The 6226-nt window shown below is 39.1% G+C and overlaps 1 long non-coding RNA gene across 1 annotated transcript; it reads right to left on the bottom strand.

Moving 5' to 3' along the window:
• Positions 1-528: 528 nt before the first annotated feature.
• Positions 529-5414, bottom strand: LOC121938396. The gene is made up of 3 exons (XR_006105282.1): positions 5347-5414; positions 3246-3334; positions 529-598 (listed from the first exon to the last, which is right to left on the bottom strand). It is a non-coding gene; the product is annotated as an uncharacterized LOC121938396 (long non-coding RNA).
• Between the last annotated feature and the right edge of the window lie 812 nt (positions 5415-6226).

Genomic DNA, 6226 nt, shown 5'->3' with positions numbered 1-6226 from the left:
GTGAGCATAAAGAATTTACTGAAGCGAGTGGAAGTGACATGTGTCAGACGAGTGGAAATAAATAAGCTGATGAGTGATACTGGCATGCATGCAAAGTCTTACCCTGGCACATAATCACATGTACTCACACATGTACACCTTTTCAGCTGTATGAGTTTGAAAGAGGCACAGGCAGAGAAAGATGGGGAATGTTTTACATCAGGTACATGGAATTAGTGACCATAATAAGAGGTTCAGTCTGCGAGGTGAGTAGTGGGTGGGAAAAAAAATAATAAAAGCATTTCTCTAGAGAGCAGGACCACTCATAGACATGCTGTATGAAAGACAGATGAGAGAGAAACAAAGAGAAACAGAAAATAAAGGTTGTGCGAGGAGAGACATTGATTTTGAATTCTTTGAGAGCAAACAAAAGCGCCGGCAAAGTAAAAGCAAAAGAACAATCAGCTGCGCCCTGAGACAGCGAGCAGTAGGAGGGAGAGAGTTCACAGAGTCCAGGCCGCTACCTTGGTTGTCTAGCGTGTTATGAGCCAGGTTGAGGGAATGAATCACAGAGGCTGGGTTCTCCGACAGCGCCGACGCCATCTTCTGCGGGAAATCCCTGGAGACAAAATGTTAAAAAGGATAATTAAACTTTCTGCAAAAAAACTGAATACTGATCACAAAGACTGAGAAAATCCACTGGAGAGATTTCCCCAGTTCAAATGAATGCAGCTGATAAAGTTTCACCGTTAAAACTCCTGGTAATGAGTGTAAGATATCCCACTCAAGTAGCACTGTTCCTTTGTAGAAATGTTAATTGAATTGAAGCACGTTTGTGCTGTTAGGGTGGAATGTAAAGGAAGTTGATTTGAACTGTTTTCATACGGTAAAAGTTGAGTTAGTTTTTAAAATGTTAATGCAGATGCTGAACTTGCAGCCCGTCTGCGAAGTGACGAACAGCATAGGAGAAAGATTGATTTCTGACATGAAAGTGCTTTATTTAGTGTTTTAACTAGTTTTAATCACCTGTTTCTTTCGCCTTGGAAAGGAATAGACTTCTGCGGATAATTCTCCACTAAAACAATAAACATTGAAGGAATTCTAACCGGGAGAACTTTCAATTGGTTGTAATCTGCAATCCAACCAGCAGATGCTACTAAATTCCCCATAATTTTACAAAGATTCCAATTCAATTGAAGAAAAATAGCCAAAAATTCATTGTTTTCAGCCTGTTAAATGTGGTTACTTGCTGTTTTATTTTAGCCATCTATGATATTGAATTGAAATTCTTTGAATTTTGTAGTGTTGGTTGGACAAAACAAGTAATTTGAAGACACCGCATTTGTGTTCACAAAAAAGTTATTTTTGAACTACTGTGAAAACTCAAGTATAATATTTGAACTGGTATCAAAACATTGGAGGAGATATGAAATTCATTTGAAGGGGGACCCTCTATGTGAGTTTTGGCTCTTTGGTGCCTTTTAGTGCATTGTTTTGGTTTTGCAGCCAACAAATTTACCGTTTCCGTGCACTCTTATCACTTATCTTATCGCAACAGCAGGCAGCTGTTTTCGGCTGCATAAATCCACTTTGTACTAACTGCCTAGCACTGAATAGCAGACAGACAATGCTACAAGCAGCCGTACATAGTTAAGTGTTTAACAGGTGTAAAGCCAGACTAAAACAGGGCTAAAAAGGAGAGTGATGGACAAAAACATGATGCTAATGTTGCTCCATGTCTGTTTAATGTATTACAAGCACTTGTTTGCTAATATATTAGCTACAACAACTTTATGAGATGATAATACATCACCATTACGTTTACAGATTTCTCTGCTGCCGCAAAGTGGACAAAAAATTCAATTAAGTCTGCTTCTTCACAACACAGACTGTATAATAAAGATGGACGACATAACAGCTCCCCGAAAGTGAAGCCAAAACATCTCGATCACCTGCTGGTGGCTGGCTGCAGTACAAGTCATAAACCCCCGCCCCTGCCCCATCTCTATGTTAACAGGTGGGACATGAGCCATAATTAGAACTCAAAGTGCACACCAAATACAATTTTGCCCAAAAGATGGTTTCTGTCATTTTAGGTTGTTTTTATCACACTGATGTATCTTAAAGTGTTAACTTTTCTGATTATTTTGTTATTAATTGTTATTTGATGCCATAAAAGGGGATTTGATGTCACGATTGACAGCTTTATGTGCCAACTGGTGTGCATGCCTAAAATGGCACGGCGCTACTGCGCAGACTCTGGCTCCATAATAATAATAATAACGTTACCATCGATCATCTATGTATTCATAGTCTGTGCTTCACAATTAAATTAATGAACTGCAATTGACAAAGATTATTTGGTGGGCAACCCTCCTGCCACTTTAAGAAAAATGTCCTTGACTGCATGTGCAGTCAGGATTAGTAAAATTAACTTTCTTTTATTCTTGTAAACAAGTGTTTGCTTATGTTTTTTGTTCTGTAATTTTACATAACTTTCAAATCTTTTAAATCACAGCAATCGAAGCAAAAAGTATATTTCTGTTACAAACTTCAATAGTCATATTCCATACTGTTTAAGTATCTCACATAGTGTAATGTATTTTGTCTCTTTTTTTCACCTCACTGTGTGTGTTTGGTGCAGTGCCTGTGGAGAGCTTCTAATAAAAATGGCCCTCTCTATTGAAAGTGATTTAACACAGGGAAAGTATAAAAACTTGGTAACCTCATCATTATGCTGCAGTAAATCATCTCGCTTGGAGGCAGCCAATTCATCTCAATTAATACTAAATAAGGAAACTGCTCTGTTAAATGATACTAGCCATGCATAGAAGGTGAAAAGTCTTGCCGGGTGAAGCCCAAAATTTCACTAATGTTTCGGTGGGGAAACAATACACCTGCCACGGGCAGACAGGAGGGACCTTTATTAGATGAAAAAGTGGAGGTTAAGAGAGGTGAGAGAGAGAGAGAGAAAAGGAGGAGAGATGGAATTGGAAAGGTTAAGACAGCCGGGGAGGGGAGGAGAATGGGGAGGTGAAATGTGCTGAGGTGAAGAGGTGAGGCAAAATGAGAGTGAGAAGAGGGAATACAAGCAAAGCAGAAAGAAAGGGGAGAGAAAAGACCGGAGCGGGTGGAAAGGACAAAAGACGAGAGATGGAGGAGTGTGAGAGAGGTGAGGGTGTGTGGAAAGGAAGAAAAGTAGAGGAAATTAGATTAACACAGAGGTGACAGGCAGGGTTGATAATGTCAGGAAAGAGGAAACCTACGATTTCAGTCCTGCATTCTCCAGAGTGAGCTCCTCCAGACTGTTGGACTTGCTGACTGTGTGCAGGACCTGGTCCACCACCTCCGACCCCTGGAGACAAGCAAAACAAAACAAAAGCTTGAGACCAAACAGAAGAGGAATACAGGCAGAGAAAGTGAAAAACAAGCAGAAAACAGAAGCAAAAGAACCTAATAATGTTTTAACATTGGTAAAAATTAAGATAAGTAGCCTCAGGTATAGACTATTAGGCTATGGACCTTATATGAATTCACACTAGGGACCAAAATAAGGGACACAAGCTACAATATATCCCTAAATAAATCCAAGATTCTCTGCAATGGCAAGAACAGTTTGGGTATTTCACATGAGAGATTTCTGTACTTGTTTCTTGTCTGTGCTCTTCTTGCTGGTCAGATGTAGGTGGAGCTCAGTTAGAAAAAATCTCTCGTGAAATCAAAAAATTATCTAAAAAATTACAAAAAAGATTTAAAAAAAACACTATGAAATAAATAATTAGCGGCCTCAAACAGGAGGCAAGAGACACATTACACACACATTCACATTCTGCAGGTATTGCATGATCCATATCAGTGTTGCACGGTGGACATTTACAAGATGTTCAAGCTTTTGCTGTGTTTAGTGGGGTTACGGCTCTGGCATAAAATATGTTCTTTAACCCTTTTGTCAGTGCTTTCAATGCCCTGAGGCGTCTGCCCGAGGGCAACAGTTAGGTTGAGATAAACAATCTTAAGAAATCTGAATGAATGAACACCGTTAGCTATTAAGATTTCATAGTTTTTTTTTAATCTTTTTTGTAGTTTTTTTACATAGTTTCTCTTTCTTGCACTGTAAGGACTGCATTTTAATTCTGTTGTGCCTGTTCAATGACAGTAAAGACATATTCTGTTTTATTCTATACTAAATGCTTTATATATTTAGAAAATGCTAGAAAACTTTGATCTACCCAAACCCATGATATTGTCTGTTAAGCTTACCCAAATCTGCCCATTCCAGGTCCTGCAGGTTGTGACCTACACATCACTAATTAATTAACATAAATTGTATTGCTTTGCATTAAAAATTATAAACACTATCGAATAATACCCTAAAGCAATCTGTAAGTTAATCCGTATATTTCCATGTTGCATTTAACGTTGCTTGAAATATAAGCAGTGCATTTTCACTGTAGCTGAAGTTATCTTAAAAACAAGTCACTATCCCAGAAAACCCTTGATAGTGTGCCTTTTGCTCCCAAAATGTATCATTCTGGGGGATAGTATTAATCCCTTATTACCACAAATCAGCACATGGGCAGTGCAACACACATTCCTCCCACTGTTTTGATTCTACTCCACTACTTGACATTTGGTGGCAGTACCTTGTAGAGAAATCAGTAATGTGCCTGCGAAGGCAGTGAAGAAGACTGCTAGCAAGTAAACTATGAAGGAAAAACATTGAAAAAGTAGTTTGTTTGACTTCAAAGGTACACACAATGTTTTTTGCAAGTATGAATGTAAATGACATTTTTACATGCAAATTCCCACAGGGCACCTTTAAAACACAAAACCAAGTTTTGACAGGCTTTAACGATCAATACATTTATGTAACACCTTAAAAACAATTTTTTTTAATTTAATATTTTGAGCAGGCTGTTTTGATGTTGTTCACCTCAGATGGATACCACTCACTCTGATGCATATGATGAATATTTAATGAAGATTCACATCATCTTAAATAGGTACATAAAACTATACTGAGGCTCTCTCTTTTTCTTTCTCTTTTAAATTTGGCGTCTCTTAACTTGATTTTCATTCAGTCTTTAATCTCAAGAGATTAAATGACAGTCAAGTGAGGCTTTATTTACATGCTGAAGTGTTCCAAAAAGGAGAAAATGGATTCAAGTTGACTTAGAAAATGCCAACCAATCATAGAATCGTAATTTCTTTACACTCATTTGGACGCCAGTCTGCCAAATGAGCAGATAAAAAAGATGATTCAACTGAATAAATGTACACACAGGACAGCAAACGAAACCAGAAGAAAGGAAAACTACAAAAACAAAATGTAAGTAATAAAGATTGAAACAAAAAAAAGATAGTTACTATGCGCATGTCTTTGCAGTACAGCTTGGTGAACCAGGTGTTGTACGCAATGGCTGCAACGATCACCGCCAAGTCCCTGCAATGGAGACACACACACACACACACACACACACACACACACACATATTAGAGATAAAATTCAACTCTTTAAATTAGCAAACTCCATCTGCTCAAAACCATTTGATGTCATTGATCCATAAATTCACATTATCGTGGGCCAAACTTTTTCTTAGCTCTCCCGTTTGGTGAAAAAAAAAAGCAGTTCATCATTGTGACAGGGAGTACACTATGGGCAGGGCTGCTTTCTAAAAGATGACTGATACTGCAGCCCTGCTGAGGACGAGAAGCACAGGATGAGAAAAAAAGAAAAAAAGGGGAGAAAGATGCAAAGATCGATGGCCGGGTCAGTGGATTATTCAATAAAGCCACAGTTTGATCCCAGCTACAGACCTCAAACGCTGCTACATCCACTGCTACACAAACAGGCGCAGAGCCCGCAGAGCGTCCTGTTTGTGTTTGTGAGGGAGGAAGAAAGCGAGGGAAGAGAGATAGTTTTAGAATCCTCCAAGGCCCAACTAAAGCCACACTGCCGCTACACCTGCTATACATCATCTAACAAACAAGCAGAGCGGGAGGGGGAGCAAAGATGGAGAGAGAGAATAAGCCCAGAGAGAGGAAAAAAGTTAGAAAGGAGGATAGCGAGACAGAGGGGAAGCATAAAGTGAAAGAGAGAGGAAGAGAAAGTGTAATCTAGCCAGGGAGGGTCATGTTGCCAATAACTGCTGTCGCCAGGACATTACAGTATATCTCGGAGGAGTAAAATGGCTACAGGCTGTGTTCTTTTTCATTACCATGCCAGCCATCAGACCAGTCCAGTCTG

This window comes from Plectropomus leopardus, unplaced genomic scaffold (genome assembly GCF_008729295.1).
Source record: "Plectropomus leopardus isolate mb unplaced genomic scaffold, YSFRI_Pleo_2.0 unplaced_scaffold29338, whole genome shotgun sequence".
Taxonomy (NCBI): Eukaryota; Metazoa; Chordata; class Actinopteri; order Perciformes; family Serranidae; genus Plectropomus; species Plectropomus leopardus.
Note: the sequence above shows the minus strand (reverse complement) of the source record. Positions and strands in the feature narration are given on the sequence as shown.